The sequence below is a fragment of the Balaenoptera borealis genome, assembly GCF_965194805.1.
Source record: "Balaenoptera borealis genome assembly, chromosome: 12".
NCBI lineage: Eukaryota > Metazoa > Chordata > Mammalia > Artiodactyla > Balaenopteridae > Balaenoptera > Balaenoptera borealis.
This window is the reverse complement of record NC_138869.1, coordinates 92,488,715-92,503,101: the sequence shown is the minus strand read 5'-3', so window position 1 is coordinate 92,503,101 and position 14,387 is coordinate 92,488,715. Positions and strand designations below refer to the sequence as shown.

At 41.6% G+C, this 14,387-nt stretch overlaps 1 long non-coding RNA gene across 1 annotated transcript; it reads right to left on the bottom strand.

Annotated features, from left to right (window-relative positions):
• Positions 1–3,049: 3,049 nt before the first annotated feature.
• Positions 3,050–14,147, bottom strand: LOC309607664. Its single transcript, XR_014232487.1, has 3 exons — positions 12,069–14,147; positions 9,755–9,910; positions 3,050–8,579 (listed from the first exon to the last, which is right to left on the bottom strand). It is a non-coding gene; the product is annotated as an uncharacterized lncRNA (long non-coding RNA).
• Between the last annotated feature and the right edge of the window lie 240 nt (positions 14,148–14,387).

The window sequence follows — 14,387 nt, the reverse complement described above, 5'->3', positions numbered from 1 at the left end:
CAGAATTTGGGGAAATAGTGACGCTTCCTGGCCTAGATTTAGCACCATCTGGGAACTAGAATGAGCTGCCTGGTGCTGCTGCCACCACCGCTTTCATCTGCCACATTCTCGGAAATTCATCACCCATAGGGTGATTCTAGCCAACGCAAGTCACTCTCATCCACGGGGAAGAGAAAGAAAGACTAGGAAGTGAGTCCTGCCCAAGACATCCTCCTGGCTGCTTCTATGTGCTACCACATCCTGTAAAAAGGCCTTAGGCTGACTTCCAAGGCCACCAGTGATTTGGCTCCACCCTGCCCGCTTCTCTCCACTGCCAAATTGGTCTCAGGGATCTCTGAACAGACTCCTGTCTGCCTCTGTCCTTACTGAGATTGCTGCTCTTCCCTGTTATCCTTCCAGGGGGCAGCCCAAGTCTCAAATCTCCGACAAGTCTCCCCTGATTCCTCCAGCTCACACTACAGTTCCTCCCTTCTGACCTTACAATTTTCTCTGTAACAAGTAAATTAGAACCTAATTACATGCTAGGATGTATTGTCTTTTGACTGTTTCATGTGTCAATTTTAGTTCCCCAATTAAATTGTAAGCTCCAGAGGATAACTTTTGTGTCTAATGTCTATTTGCTAAACTCTCACTTTCCCTTTCTTCTGGTAACCATCGGAGTTCTAAGTCCTTAATAGGTGTTCAATAATTCATAGCATCTTAGAGTTGGGACTTTTAAATCCAGATAATAGATGGGCAAATAAACTCTGCTGTATTAGATAAATAACCACTTCCATAATGCTTTGCCCTCTTCCTTCCTTCCCTCCCTCCTCCAGTCTTTCCTTTCTCTTTTCCTTCCTCCTTCCCTCCCTCCTTCCCTTGCTTCCACGTTTATGCTGAGTTGAAATCTCTCCACTTTTAACTTTTATTAATTTATTCATTCAACCAAGATTCTCGAGCACCTACTGGGAGGTGGACCTTGCCAGGCTCTGGGGATATAAAGGTGACTATGACCTGGCTCAGTCTCCTGGGAAAGGCAAACCAGTGAACACAGGGCAATGTGAAAAGAATTATGCTGGAGGGAGGTTTAAAGTTGCTGAGACAGCACCTACCTCCCCCTCTGAGGTCACAGCTTTGCAGTCTTGCAAGGTCAAAACAGATCATTACTAAGGCTTAACCAGCATTGATTCAATTGTGAAGACCTACTACAGATTCTTAGCAGGGAAATGGCTAAGGCTGACTTAAAATCATACAAGGAAGTTTGCAAATTATGTACCAGTTGTCTTTGCATCATTTTCTTGATAGAAGCGGCAATCTGGGAGATGTTGTTTTGTCACCAACTTCTGCAATTTCTAAGATACTTTATTCCTTCCTGGGTTATCATAAAGAGTAGAGGTAATGTATGTAAAGTATCTACTGCTGCAGTAATGACAATTATGAGTAAAATAAATTTAGTATTATTGAGGGCTTACTACTACTATTGGATACTATTAGATATTCGCAGAGATAGATGCTATTTTAAGCTATTTATCATATTAGCACTTTTAATTCTCACAAAATCCCAATGTACTACTATTACGGCTGATTTATAAGTGAGAAACTGAGATTTAGAAGGTTAAGGAAAGTCACTCACTTACTACGTGGCAAAGCTGGGATTCAAAACTGGGCAGTCTGGTGCCAGAGCCCAGCACTCTGGCTTTTGCTACTATTGTCTGTAGGGCCAGTAGAACAGACATTTAAAATAGAAACTGTCTTAGGAAATTCGGTACACATGCTCTTGGTAGTTTCCAGTGGGTGGGCTAAGCAGAAGGGACAGAGGATCACGTGTGAACGTGTAAGAGGGGCGAAGTGGGGATTAAGAGGACAGCTATTGGGCTAGCGCCGTCTGTCATGAGTTCCAGCCCTCTTGCCCTTGCTCACCCATGGCCACCAACTCACACACAAACTCCTGGGGCCCACTTGAGCTCCTAGGCAATGCCATTTCTCTTCCACCCTGCTGGTCTGCTATCAAACTTCCAGATTTCGCTTGCCTGGCTTTTAGAAACCAGCGTTCCTTTCTTGTTTTCTAATTCTGCCATCTTTACAGCAAACACACAGCAGTTTGGGAATTCTGTCTTCCCCCTCCACCCTTTCATCTTCAATTTCAACCAGGACCAGCAATAGATTCATTAGATAATAAAGGCTAACAGCATGTTATTCCCAAACATCATTGTTTAAAGTAAAAATTACAGTTGTCCCTTGGTATCCACAGGGGACTTGTTCCAGCACCCATGCAGATACCCAAATCCAAGGATGCTCAAGTCCCTTGTATAGAATGGTGTAGTATTTGCATATAACTTATACACATCTTCCCTTAATACTTTAAATCATCTCTAGATTACTTATAATACCAAATACAATGTAAATGCTATGTAAACAATTGTAAATACAATACATATAATTTTTAGCACATGGCAAATTCAAGTTTTGCTCTTTTGGAACTTTCTGGAATTTTTTATTTTGCATATTTTCCATCCAAGTCTAGTTGAATCTTGGGATGCGGAACCCACGGATATGAAGGGGCTACCATACTCTTTTATTTTAGTAAAACCCCAGCTTCAGGGTACCGCTGAGGACTGGCTGCCAGAACAGAGGTGAAGAAGCTTCGGGGGCTTCTGGAAAGTGGAGCTGTGGGGTGGGCCTTAGGTGAAGATGAGGAGGCCATTGCAGGTGGGGTGGAAGAGAAAGGAGCGTCTGGTTTCTCTCTCACTCTCCTCCCTTCGCCCCTTACTTTTATCTATTCTGATGTCATAGACGCTGCCCTTGCCCAGCCGGGTGAGATAAGGGGTCATGCCTGACAGTAGCAGCCAGAGGCTGGTGAGGGCAAGGGGCCGGGCGGCTGCTCTAGGTCTGCTTATGTGCAAGGGACAGATAAAAACTAACTGGCCCAGTGAATTGCACTGGCCTGCATTTTTCTTTTTTTTAACAAAATTCAAATGCCCCATTTTAACGTTTAGAAATTAGACATACAATGCAGAATCACTGTAGAAAAATCAGGATGACTGTTAATCTAGACAGCACTTTTTCTGATCTCTTTTTGTTACATCCAAATAGTGGAATCTGTGGTCATCTCAGCTGCCCACTCATCATTTGTGGTTTTATGCTAACTTCAGATTTGAGGGATAATCTTAGATTTATTTATTTATTTATTTTTACAATAAATTTATTCATTCATTCATTCATTCATTGGCTGCGTTGGGTCTTTGTTGCTGCATGCGGGCTTTCTCTAGTTGCGGTGAGCGGGGGCTACTCTTCGTTGCGGTGCGCGGGCTTCTCATTGTGGTGGCTTCTCTTCGTTGCTGAGCACGAGCTCTAGGCGCACGGGCTTCAGTAATTGTGGCGTGCCAGCTCAGTAGTTGGGGCTCGTGGGCTCAGTAGTTGTGGCATGCGGGCTCGGTAGTTGGGGCTCACGGGATCTAGAGAGCAGGCTCAGTCGTTGTGGTGCACGGGCTTAGTTGCTCTGTGGCATGTGGGATTTTCCCAGACCAGGGCTCGAACCCATGTCCCCCACATTGGCATGAGGATTCTTAACCACTGCGCCACCAGGGAAGTCCCATAATCTTAGATTTAGATTGCCCTGGGTTCATGAATATAAAGGACTAAAGTAACTCCTTTACTCCTAGTCCAGGCTAGAAACAGAAAGTAGAATAAAACCTATCAAAATAATAACAAGGCAAGACAAACTTTCAGAACCAGCATTTTAGTTTTTTCAATTGAATGTACTCACAGCCCAGTTTCTTTCTTTCTTTCCCTTCCCCCTCCCTCCCTCCCTCCCCTCCCTTCCTTCCTTCTTTCTCTATCCCCCTCCCCCCATCTCTCTCCAGCAATGATTTTGCCAACCTGTAGAGAAACGAGTTGTCTCAGGAGCATTAAATATTATAACTGATAACAGTGAACTATGAACAGGGAGCTGGGCCAGAATTTCATACAGCTGAAAAATAATTCCATGGAGGGCTAGATAATATGAGGACAGAGGAATCCTGAAGTGATAATGGGAATTGTGTTCAGGTAACCTTGAATCTCAGAGAGCGGCTTGCAAGGAAAGTCTGAAGCTGATGACTGCCTTTTATGTGGAGAGAAAGGGAAAAGGGATTGATCTACTGCACAAAGTTCACTCATTCCTTGGTCGGCCACTGGGCAGAGTTTTTGGGGACAGGACTCCTCGGGACTGGAGTTTTGGGGATTCCATACACATCTGTATTGTGCTAGGTGCCATGGTGGATAAACACTAGAGCTTGCCTTCTTCTTAAGGAATCATAGTGCCCCCAAAGTGCCTTCTGGTTCTTGGTTTGCCAAGTAAATGTGTAGAACTGTATCCTGTGAATGTGAAGATGGGGAGGGAAATCAACAAGGGACCTAAATTCTAAGCCACATGCCCAAAGGAAATGGTCTTCCCATAGATAAACACCATGTTTGTAATTGGAACCAAATCAACTACAAGCCTGTACTTTGCTTCTTGACTAATGGCAGGTAACCTTAGGAAAAAAAAAAAAGATAATTACTAGAGGCAGAATAATACAAAATTAACAATCACAGAGACCACTTTAAGGGGAAGTTCCTCCCCTGGTTCCTTTATTTGTGTATTCCACAGCTGCTTTCCCATTGCTCAAAAGGTAATTAAGAGGTGATAATGATATGTATCCCCCTTATCAAAGTCATTAACACATTATTATTGTTGTGAGCAGGCTAGCTATTGCTTGGTCCGTGGAGATGCCACTTTAGGAGAAGAGTCTTTATTGCTCTACCAGAGATTTCTGCTGTGATGAAGAAATTACAGTTTGGGGATGAATTAGCAGGTTACATTCTCTGTGACTCTTGAGTGTCTGATTTCCCCAAACCTTGTGGGTTTCTGAGAACCCCCAAGGCCATTCTGACTCTCAATTTAACCAACAGCTTTCCTCCTTTCCAAGCTGTTCTCTGCCAATCAGGGATGGAACTACCTCCTATCCATCAAATTGCACATCTATTGTAGTTGAAGATTTGGCTCAAACCCCCCTATCCTTGGTGCCTTCTCTGAATCTATACTCAGATAAAGACTCTACAAATTCTCCTAACATCAGTTGGTTTCCCTGCTTTGGTGAGCAAGTGCTACCATGTACAGATTCACTCAGACTGCAGTAAAGTTTTGTAATTATGTAATCTCTTAAACATCTTGGGAAAATGTGGGAGTATCTGCTTATGGAGCTTCTCACATTTTAAAGATACCTACAGATTGGAGAGGAGAAGGGGCAAATGCATTCAGATTGGTTCTGAAATCTCCTAGGCTTTGTTAGATTAGAAAATGGTCTGTATGATTTTTCTCAGATTTGTGTTTAAATTGTACGATCCTTAAGGGCAGAAGTGTATCCGATTTGTTGATCATAAACCTCCTTAGAACCAGAGTTACGGCAGCTTAAAAATAACTTCAGATGTATCCAAATAAATGTATATATTTTAAGAGTCAAATATTACTAAAGCGCTTTAAAAAATAAAGACAAAACCCACAGTTATTCTCCTGCCCCACCCCCTTTACCACTAGTCCCTGCAGGTAGCTACTTTAAATTAATTTTAGCAGTTTCTTCTGGTATTTACTTCCATATTTCTAAGTCATATATGTGTCTGACTAGATCATTATTTAGTGACTATTACAGTTGGGGAGGACTTAAGTCTCCTATCCCACAACACTGCTTCCTCTTGTTCCCTTTTTCGGTTAAATCAATATTCAGGATTTATATTATTATAACTGTATAAATAATATTCACTACTGAGCTAACATTACACTATAATTACCTTTCCTTTCTTGTACAACGTTTTGTTTTTCTTGGAGTTAATAATTGCCTTGTTTTTTCCATCAGCCTGGCTTTGTATTTAACTATCCCCAACTTTCAACAGTATCCCCCAAACTTTCCACATAGTAATATAGAACAGGGAATCTATCAGAGTCTAAATACCTCCTTTCTGGGACCCTTGACGTCTTTTTTCCAACCTAGACTGGTTTTTCTCTTGGGTTCCTCTACCACTGTTCTCCCAGGACTTCTGCTGCTGTCATCTTGTTGATTCTCTTCACCTCCTTCCTGTGCTGGAGCCTCTCCTTCTTGGTTCCTTCCTGGTTTTCCTCTTTCTTGCTTTACTCCCTCATTTTGGTGGCACACCCTTCCTGAGAAAGGGTGCATGTGAGGTAAATTTACTGAGAGCTTTCCTGCCTGAAAATATCTTTATTCTACCCTTGCATTTGTTTGATAGTTTGGCTGAAATTTGAATTCTAGGTTAAAAATAATTCTCACTCTGAATTTAAAGGCATTGCACCATTATCTTCTGGCTTCCAATGTTTCCATTCACAAGTCTAATGTCATTCTGATCCCCCATGATTTCTATGTGAGTGTTGTGTAGTTCTGTAGTTCTGAAATTTCAAAATGATATGCCTTGGTTGTGTCTTATTGTGTTGGTCATTAAGTGGTCCTTTTAATCTCAAATTCCACATCCTTTTGGATCTTTTAATCTAAAGATCCATATCCTTCAGGTCTATGAAATTTTCTTGTAGTGTTTCTTCAATAGTTTGTTTCTCCCTATTCCCCAACCCCCCTGATTTCTCCTGTGGAACTCTTATTGGTCAGTTATTGACCCTTCTGGATTAATCTCACGTTTTCTTATCCTTTCGCTCACAAATGCCTGCTTTATCTTTTCGTTTTGCGTTCTAGAAGACTTCGCCTACTTTGCCTCCCAAACTTTCTACTGATATTTTAAAAATATCAGGGCCCATATTTTTAATTTCTAGGGAATTTTTCGTGTTCTAGGATTGTTCCATTTTTTATAGCACCTGTGCTATATTAGAGATGCAATGTTTTTTTAACCTCTCTGTGGATGTTCATCATACTTTATTTGAAGTGTTCTTCTAATCCCTGCATTGTCTCTCTTCCCTCTGATTTTCTTGTTTTCTGTTTGCTGGTTTTGTCTCTCATGTTGGAGGTTGTTCCTCAAATCTTGTGATCCTTGGCTACAAGGATCATGTGAACTACATGTGAACTGAATGCTCTGTGTGTATGTAAGGCTCACCAACTGAAGGATTCACTATAGAATGATGGGGCAGTAAGCCAACATTTTTATTAGTGTATCCCTGAATTCTACAGGTCTTTTCCTTAAGCCCTTTAATTTCTCAACAGTAGGACTTTCCAAAGCTCTTTCTGGGGATTATAAACCTGGCTGTGGCCTTCTGGGTGGTAGGTGGGAGGAGGCTAGAAGAGTTTGGTGATCAGACTTTTGCTAATGGCCCCTGTTTCTCTGTCTTCTGTGCCTTGGGTCCCTGGTTCTGAGCCCATTTGGTTCAATTTTTTGAGAGAATAAGTCACCTGTCTCTGGAGGTGGGAGGTAGGTGATGATGAGACCTAAGGAGCTAGCTGCCTTATGTTGACTTTCAGTCACCCTTGACCTCATGCCTGTATCTTCTGCATGCCCCACACCTCCAGTTCCTGAGCCTTCCCAGAGTTCTGAAGGATGGTTAGCTTGTTCCTCATTGGGTTACACAGAATCCAGCCTTTTCTGTTCTGCTTAAACTGTTATCACTCCTCTAGTAGTTTTCATTATAGCAGATATTCGTTGCCATCCTCATCCACTGATGTCCTCTTTGCTGTTGTATTTCTTGTGGGTTTATACTTTTGTATTCTTTTACTGATGTGTGAGAGGTTTTCCAGGAGGAAATGGAGATAAATATATATGTATGTATTCAGTGTCTCACATTTAGTTGGATATGAATTTTGTAACTTGATTGATGATTACTTCTGAGTTATAGCTTATTTTTAAGGGATGTCAGACATTATATTGATAAATGAAATCAGAGTGGGAATTTAAATATTATATTAACATAGCATTTATTTCAAGGTTAATACATGCAGACCCAGTCTTCCCTTATAAATTAAACAATATGTGAAAGTTGGATGTACTAACTAGGTTAGACCAGGACCAGGGTTTGTTTTATTTGGTTTTGTATCAACCATTCTCCTAGGAGTTAGCCCATAGACTTTTTTTTTTTTTAATTTATTTATTTTTATTTTATTTATTTTTGGCTGCATTGGGTCTTTGTTGCTGCGCTCAGGCTTTCTCCAGTTGTGGCGAGCGGGGGCTACTCTTCGTTATGGTGCACGGGCTTCTCATTGCAGTGGCTTCTCTTTTTGTGGAGCATGGGCTCTAGGTGCACAGGCTTCAGTAGTTGTGGCACGTGGGCTCAGTAGTTGTGGCTCCCGGGCTCTAGAGCGCAGGCTCAGTAGTTGTGGCACACAGGCTTAGTTGCTCTGCGGTATGTGGGATCTTCCCAGACCAGGGATCGAACCTGTGTCCCCTGCATTGGCAGGTGGATTCTTAACCACTGCGCCACCAGGGAAGCCCAGCCCACAGATCTTTAACGAATAAACTTAAAAACAACAACAACAACAACAATGAACTAATACAGCTGCAGTTTTCTTCTTTTCTTCGCTAAACATTTTAATGATCAAGTAAGTGCAATAAACTTCTGTATGAGCTGGAAATATCATGATGAAGGAAAAAAAAGAGTCCTTAGCCTGGAGAGCTTCACAGTCTAGCGAAAGAGACTGTCAAGAAAACAGATAAATATTAGGCAATGTAATTCATCTTAGTTTAGAAATATGCACCCAGTGCAATGGGAGTACCATTTCCCCCTAAAGGTGATAAAAATGCCTAGGTCAGTTTTTCTTGATACTCTTTATGTAGGATCCAAGGCTCTGGCTAGTGTGAAGGTTGGAAATGAGTCCATATAGCTATATGCGCTATCCTAAATATATAGCTATATGTGATAGATGATAGATCAGATAAATAGATAGATAAATAGATAGCTAGACACTATATTTTAGCAGGCCCTGTACCCTAGAGGAGCATCACCAGAGATGGATAGAAGCTCTAAATACATCTTCTCCTCATCATGGAGAGACTCCCCAGGCTATGCCCTTCAGAGTTGATCCAGTGGTGTGTATGGGTTCAAAAGTGCTCCTCAGTGCTGACAAGAATCCTAGGTAGGCCTTGGAAGTGATGGTATTATTACAATAATCATATCATTGTTATTATTTCTAAACATGTCTGTGATTAATCTTTGAGGGCAGGTTGAAGGTCTTCTTCATTTCAGGAGGCCCTGTGGTGCAGTGCAAAGAATATGGTCTTTTGCAGGGGAGCTGGGTTTGAATTCCACATATTTGCTGTGTGACTTTGGTCAATTACTCAGTCTTGCTATACACCTAAATTTACTGCTATATCAGATTGAGATAATAATACCTAACTCCCAGATTGGTTGTATTAAATGAACAAAGCCAGATAAAGGGTTATGGGCATTTCTTGATGGGAAGTAGGTGCAGAATAAATGGTAGATATTATTTTTTCTTCCTTCGCCATCAGGGAGTGAACCTCTCAAATGGGGAGACCATATGCTCTTCTTACATGTAGCCCCACCCTTCATGCAATGCTGGGCATGAAGTTGGCACTTAATGCATATTTAATGAATGAATGAATAAATCAAAGAATGTTTGGATTATACGAGTTGAGGTTATTTTCCTGACATATGAATCATTATCATTTGCTATTTTCTTCCTTTAGAATGTATTTTCTTGACTCTTTGCTGATCCTAATAAACCACTATTCTTTTCTGAGCTCCTGGATTACTGGTTCTCTAGTGCTGCAAATAAAGCTAAGTGCTAAGTGCTGCTAAGTGCTAAGAGCTAAGTGCTAAGAGCTGCAAATAGAGCTAAGGAACACTAACATTATTTTTAAATGCCCAAATAGCACTTCAAATCCAATACCGTGGTGGTTCGGAATGAAAAAAGGCAACAGATTGTCTCCATTCTTCATTTAAAAGACCCTTTGGCAATCACTTCCTTTGGCAGGTCTGCAGATAAGAGTCTTTGGCTGTGAGAATCTGCAATGAGAATAAAGGGCGAGAGGAGATGGTGTGATGAAGAGTTCATGTGTCTTTTTTTTTTAAATTTTATCATGTGTCTTTTCATACACTGGTAGCTTTCATCCACAGAGCTGGAGTGGGGCATTTCCTGTCAAATCTTCCATTCACTCTTCCATTCATGAATGCAGGAGCAATGTTTGGCTAAACAGCCTTCATCATTTTCTAGCTTGGGCAATTACATTATATTAGGGCAATTTATTTTTAAAAAGTTCTAGCCTCAGGGTCATCCTTACTGCAGCAATCTGGGCAGCATCTGCTTTTGCTCTTTGTGGGGTCTAGGGCTCCTTGGCAGCCGGCATCTTGGACCATCGTAGAACCTCCCACCTTCTATAATTGGCATCATGCAATTTAGCTCTGAGTTTTAGTTCCACTCTTTGGGTCAGCTTTGTCCTCCCAGTTATTGTTAGAAGTCCTTTGTGTGCCGAAACCATGCCTTCCCCATTTCTTTCCCACTGTGCATGGCACACGCCTTGCTCCGAAGGGATCTACCAGCCAGCGGCCTCTTGTGTTAGTGTTTCCTTGAACTCCTCTGCAACATCTGACTCCGTGAAACACCTTTTTAGATTAAACTCTTTTACAAGGACTTCTTTGAGCTTACGCTTTTTGATTCACCAATATTATTGCTGATCATGTCTCTTTCATTTCTTTCCCCAGGGGAATCTCATTTACTTCCAGGGCTCTAATTATGACTTTTATGATAATGACAGCTAACCTACACACTCATCTCCACCTCTTAGGAAATTCACAATCAATACACCTAAAAGGAAATTTATTACCTTTTTGCACAAATCAGTATTCCTCTCTTTTGAAATTTATTTTATTCTACTTTGTATTTATTTAGTTATTTTAGTATGTTTCACTTGATTTTAAACTCTCTCTCTCTCTCTCTCCGGCTATACCTGTAGATTTAAATGTATGTCTATATGGATATCTCTATGTATATTTATCTCTATACCCCTCTATCACTTGGCCTCTGTAGATGCCTAATGAGTGTTCGATGGTTTGTCTTGCTTCACTGTTCTGGCCTTTATATTTAACTCAGGTTAGGTCAGAAGGGCAGTGCTTTGAGCTGAAGATCCTTCCAATCCCATGGGAAGGAACAGATCCAGTGTGTTATCCAGAGATGATTATAGGGCTTCAGACCAGGAAAATTAAAAATTAAGTCATAAGGACATAAATACACAACATTTTTAAAAAGTTGATTTTATAAAGGAAATCATTAGGCCATGACAGTGCCATATCAACTCGACAGGAGTGTGTAAATTAGCTCAAGGTTGGATTTTTGAGGCATCTGGGACTTGAGATTAGAAGAATTTTGTGCAATATTATAGGAGACATGACTTAAATCATCTTTTTCAGAATAGTCTTGGAGAATACAAGTTTTCTTTACTTCCAAGAGATTTCAGGTGTGGTCCTTGAAACACAAGGATAGATAGGGAGGTTGTCCTTTAAGTTTAAGAGTTATACAGACTCATCTTATCACAAGCACATGGTGGTAAGACCACAGAACACATCATCTCCAGTGGATGCTGTCACTTCCCCGCCTAGATGAGATGGGAAAAGCCCACTGAACTTGCTAGGCCGAAGGCAGGTTAGACCATCAGAGTGGTTCACGGCCGTAGAACCTTCCCAGTGAATCTCTCCTCTTGCCTGCAACCATCTCTTGTGGTGCTTCAGATTCCCCCGTGTTTCATATGCCCAAACATCCCAACCAGGCACAGACTTACAAGTGAGGGAATTGGAATCGTCCATTTCCATTCTGAAGTGTCTCCCTGGAGCCTCCATTCTGGTCTCTGTTTAGACTGGACCTCAAAATGCTAAATGTGCTTTTTCTCCGCTAGACACTTGGAAAAGGAGCTGTGAAATTTACAGTGCAATTCATATCACGGCAAGAATATTTTAAAACACTGGTTTACGGTGTTTAAGCAAGCTTATTAGTCAGCAGGGATTTCTGCTGATGGCCCCTGGGATATCGAGTTAAGAATAGCTGGCTGCATGTCTGTGTTTTGGGCTTTGAAATGCTTTGGTTTCTTGGGCCACATTATCGCAGACTTCACCGCATTTTCAAACAACACACATAATAAATGACGTCTCCAAGAATCACTGTACAGCTTACCTGGATCCCTCTCCCCTTGTTTTGCACTCCATCGTCTGTTGCTTACATTTCAAAGCCTGCTGGAGACTGTTTTTCATCTAGCTCACTAGAGAGGAGTAGTTTTTCATGAAGAATTGGGTTGTTGAAGTGGTTGTAATTCTTCTTCCAACAATCTTGGCACCGGAGTCAATTTAAAAATGTATACATTTAGCTGGGTTGCTTTGGCTTGCCCTGTTTACGATGGTGGATTTTGGGTGAATTCTCAGGCCTGTGCATGAATTCATATGCCTCAGTGCTTTGTATTAAAACTAGCGTTTGCATCTACAAAGTCTCCAGTTAGATGCAATAATATTTAATTTAGTTGGGGAAATTAGAAACAACAGAACTTCACACATGACATTGAAATCAGAGTATATGAAGATACTCGTCTTCAGGCAGTGTTTCTACAAGCAGTCCTATGTGATGGTAACACTGCCACATGGTTAAGTAAAAAGGCTGATGGACTTATAGATCTTTTGAGTTCAGTTAGCACAGAGTGCATTTCTCTGCTTCTTTGAGACTCATGCTGTCTGTAACCAGACATAATTAAAAGATTAAAGAGACATTTAGAAATGTGAAGCTGGTCACTTTTTAATCAGGGAGATTGATTTTCCAATCCCAATGTGAAGGTGGAATTTTAAATAATTTATAGGGTAGAAATCAGTGGCTTGTCACAACTTGGCTGAAAGAATAAAGGCAAGGGGAAAAGAGGGACTTAATTTTTTCTTCCTCTTGAAGTGCCTTACAGAAAGGAGCATAAAAGGGAGTGAGCCATGATTTGGTTGTTATAGATGAGATGTTTCCCAGCCTCTGTATCTCTGCTGGAAGAATGAAGATTAGTTTGGTTCCTTCCCACCCTCCTTCCTTTTCTCCCTGTGGCCGGAGGTCTGGACAAATTCTCTTGACTACTCAGCAACATTTCTCTTTTATCCTGCAGATACCAGTCAGGTTCCAATCGGGTTAAAACCAGAGTCTCCTAAAGAGGGATTGTGACTGCAGTACAGTGATGCCTCCATTAGCCAAGAGGGGCATTCCAGGGACATGTATTATCAGAAACTAAACAATCAGAGTCAGACTATAGGAGGGTTAACGGAGGGCTCCACGGGGCTACGTCAGGGCACTTCTGGCATTAAAAGAAAAAGAGTCATCCGATAGTAATGTAGGTTCCAGTAATATGTGCAAGAAGATATTAAAAATGTGTTTCAGAAACCTTGGTGTTAAGGTTGATTGATTGATTGTCCAACACCAGAAGAAAGCTTGCAGGGAGCAGATAGCTAGCAGAGGCTGTTCTTTTAAGGGTATGGATTGTTCAGGAAGGATTGAAAAAAACTTCTACTCCCAGGTTGGCCAAGTTGGTAGGTCTTCCCTAAGTCAGGGGGTGTGAGGTAACAGAGGTTCACTGCTGGTCCCTTCTGAGCATGCACTGATCATGACACCTCTCCTCTTTCCCAGATGAGTTTTCAAGACCAAATCAGACTTACCTTCAGACAAAGCAGTAGGCTTAGTGAAATTTTCAAATTTGGTTTGCCCTCTCTCAAGATTTCTCTGCTGCTTTTAAAGTCTAGAGTGGCTTTGCCAAAGTGGAAGGTGGAATGGAGAAATCCTTTTATTCCCCAAGTACCCTATGAAGTCGTGGTTGCTGTGGATGAGTTGCTATTAAAGTGCATTGATCGGTAACGGGAAGTAAGTGATGGCAGCTCCTTCTGTGCCAGCTCTTAGTCACCTGCTCTTGCTCTTGGGAAAGGAGGGAGTGGGATGGAGAAGGTGAATAGATGAGGGCTAAAGAGTGCACACTGTGCTGGAGGGGCGGTGGGAGGGAACTACTCTCATCAGAGGGAAGGAAATACAGAAGAGGCTAGAGAAGAAGATGGCTTCTCATGGCATCTGTCTGCCATGAATTTGGCTGGAACAGTTAGAAGCTGGGAACTAAGACATTCTTGCCCTCATCAAGATCCATCAATTGAGTGATTTATTTATAGGAAATTGCCTCCCATAGAACTTACTGATTAGAGGTATCACTGAAACAGGGGCCCAGAGCTTCTTAAAACGAATTGGCTAAGATTCCTAACCTTCTCCTTCTGGCTTCTGAGATGGTGATGAATAGATTAAATGTAGAGGCCAAAAACCAACGCTCCAAATAGCAGACTGTGGGGCTGGATGTAACGATGAATTTCTGAAGATGAACAACATTCAGAGCCTCTTTTTGCCTTCGTGCTCTATATCCATGCATTCCTGTTCCTGTGCGAGATGTAACTAGAAATTACTACATGACAGTTCTGTCATTTCTACAATCCTGGCTAC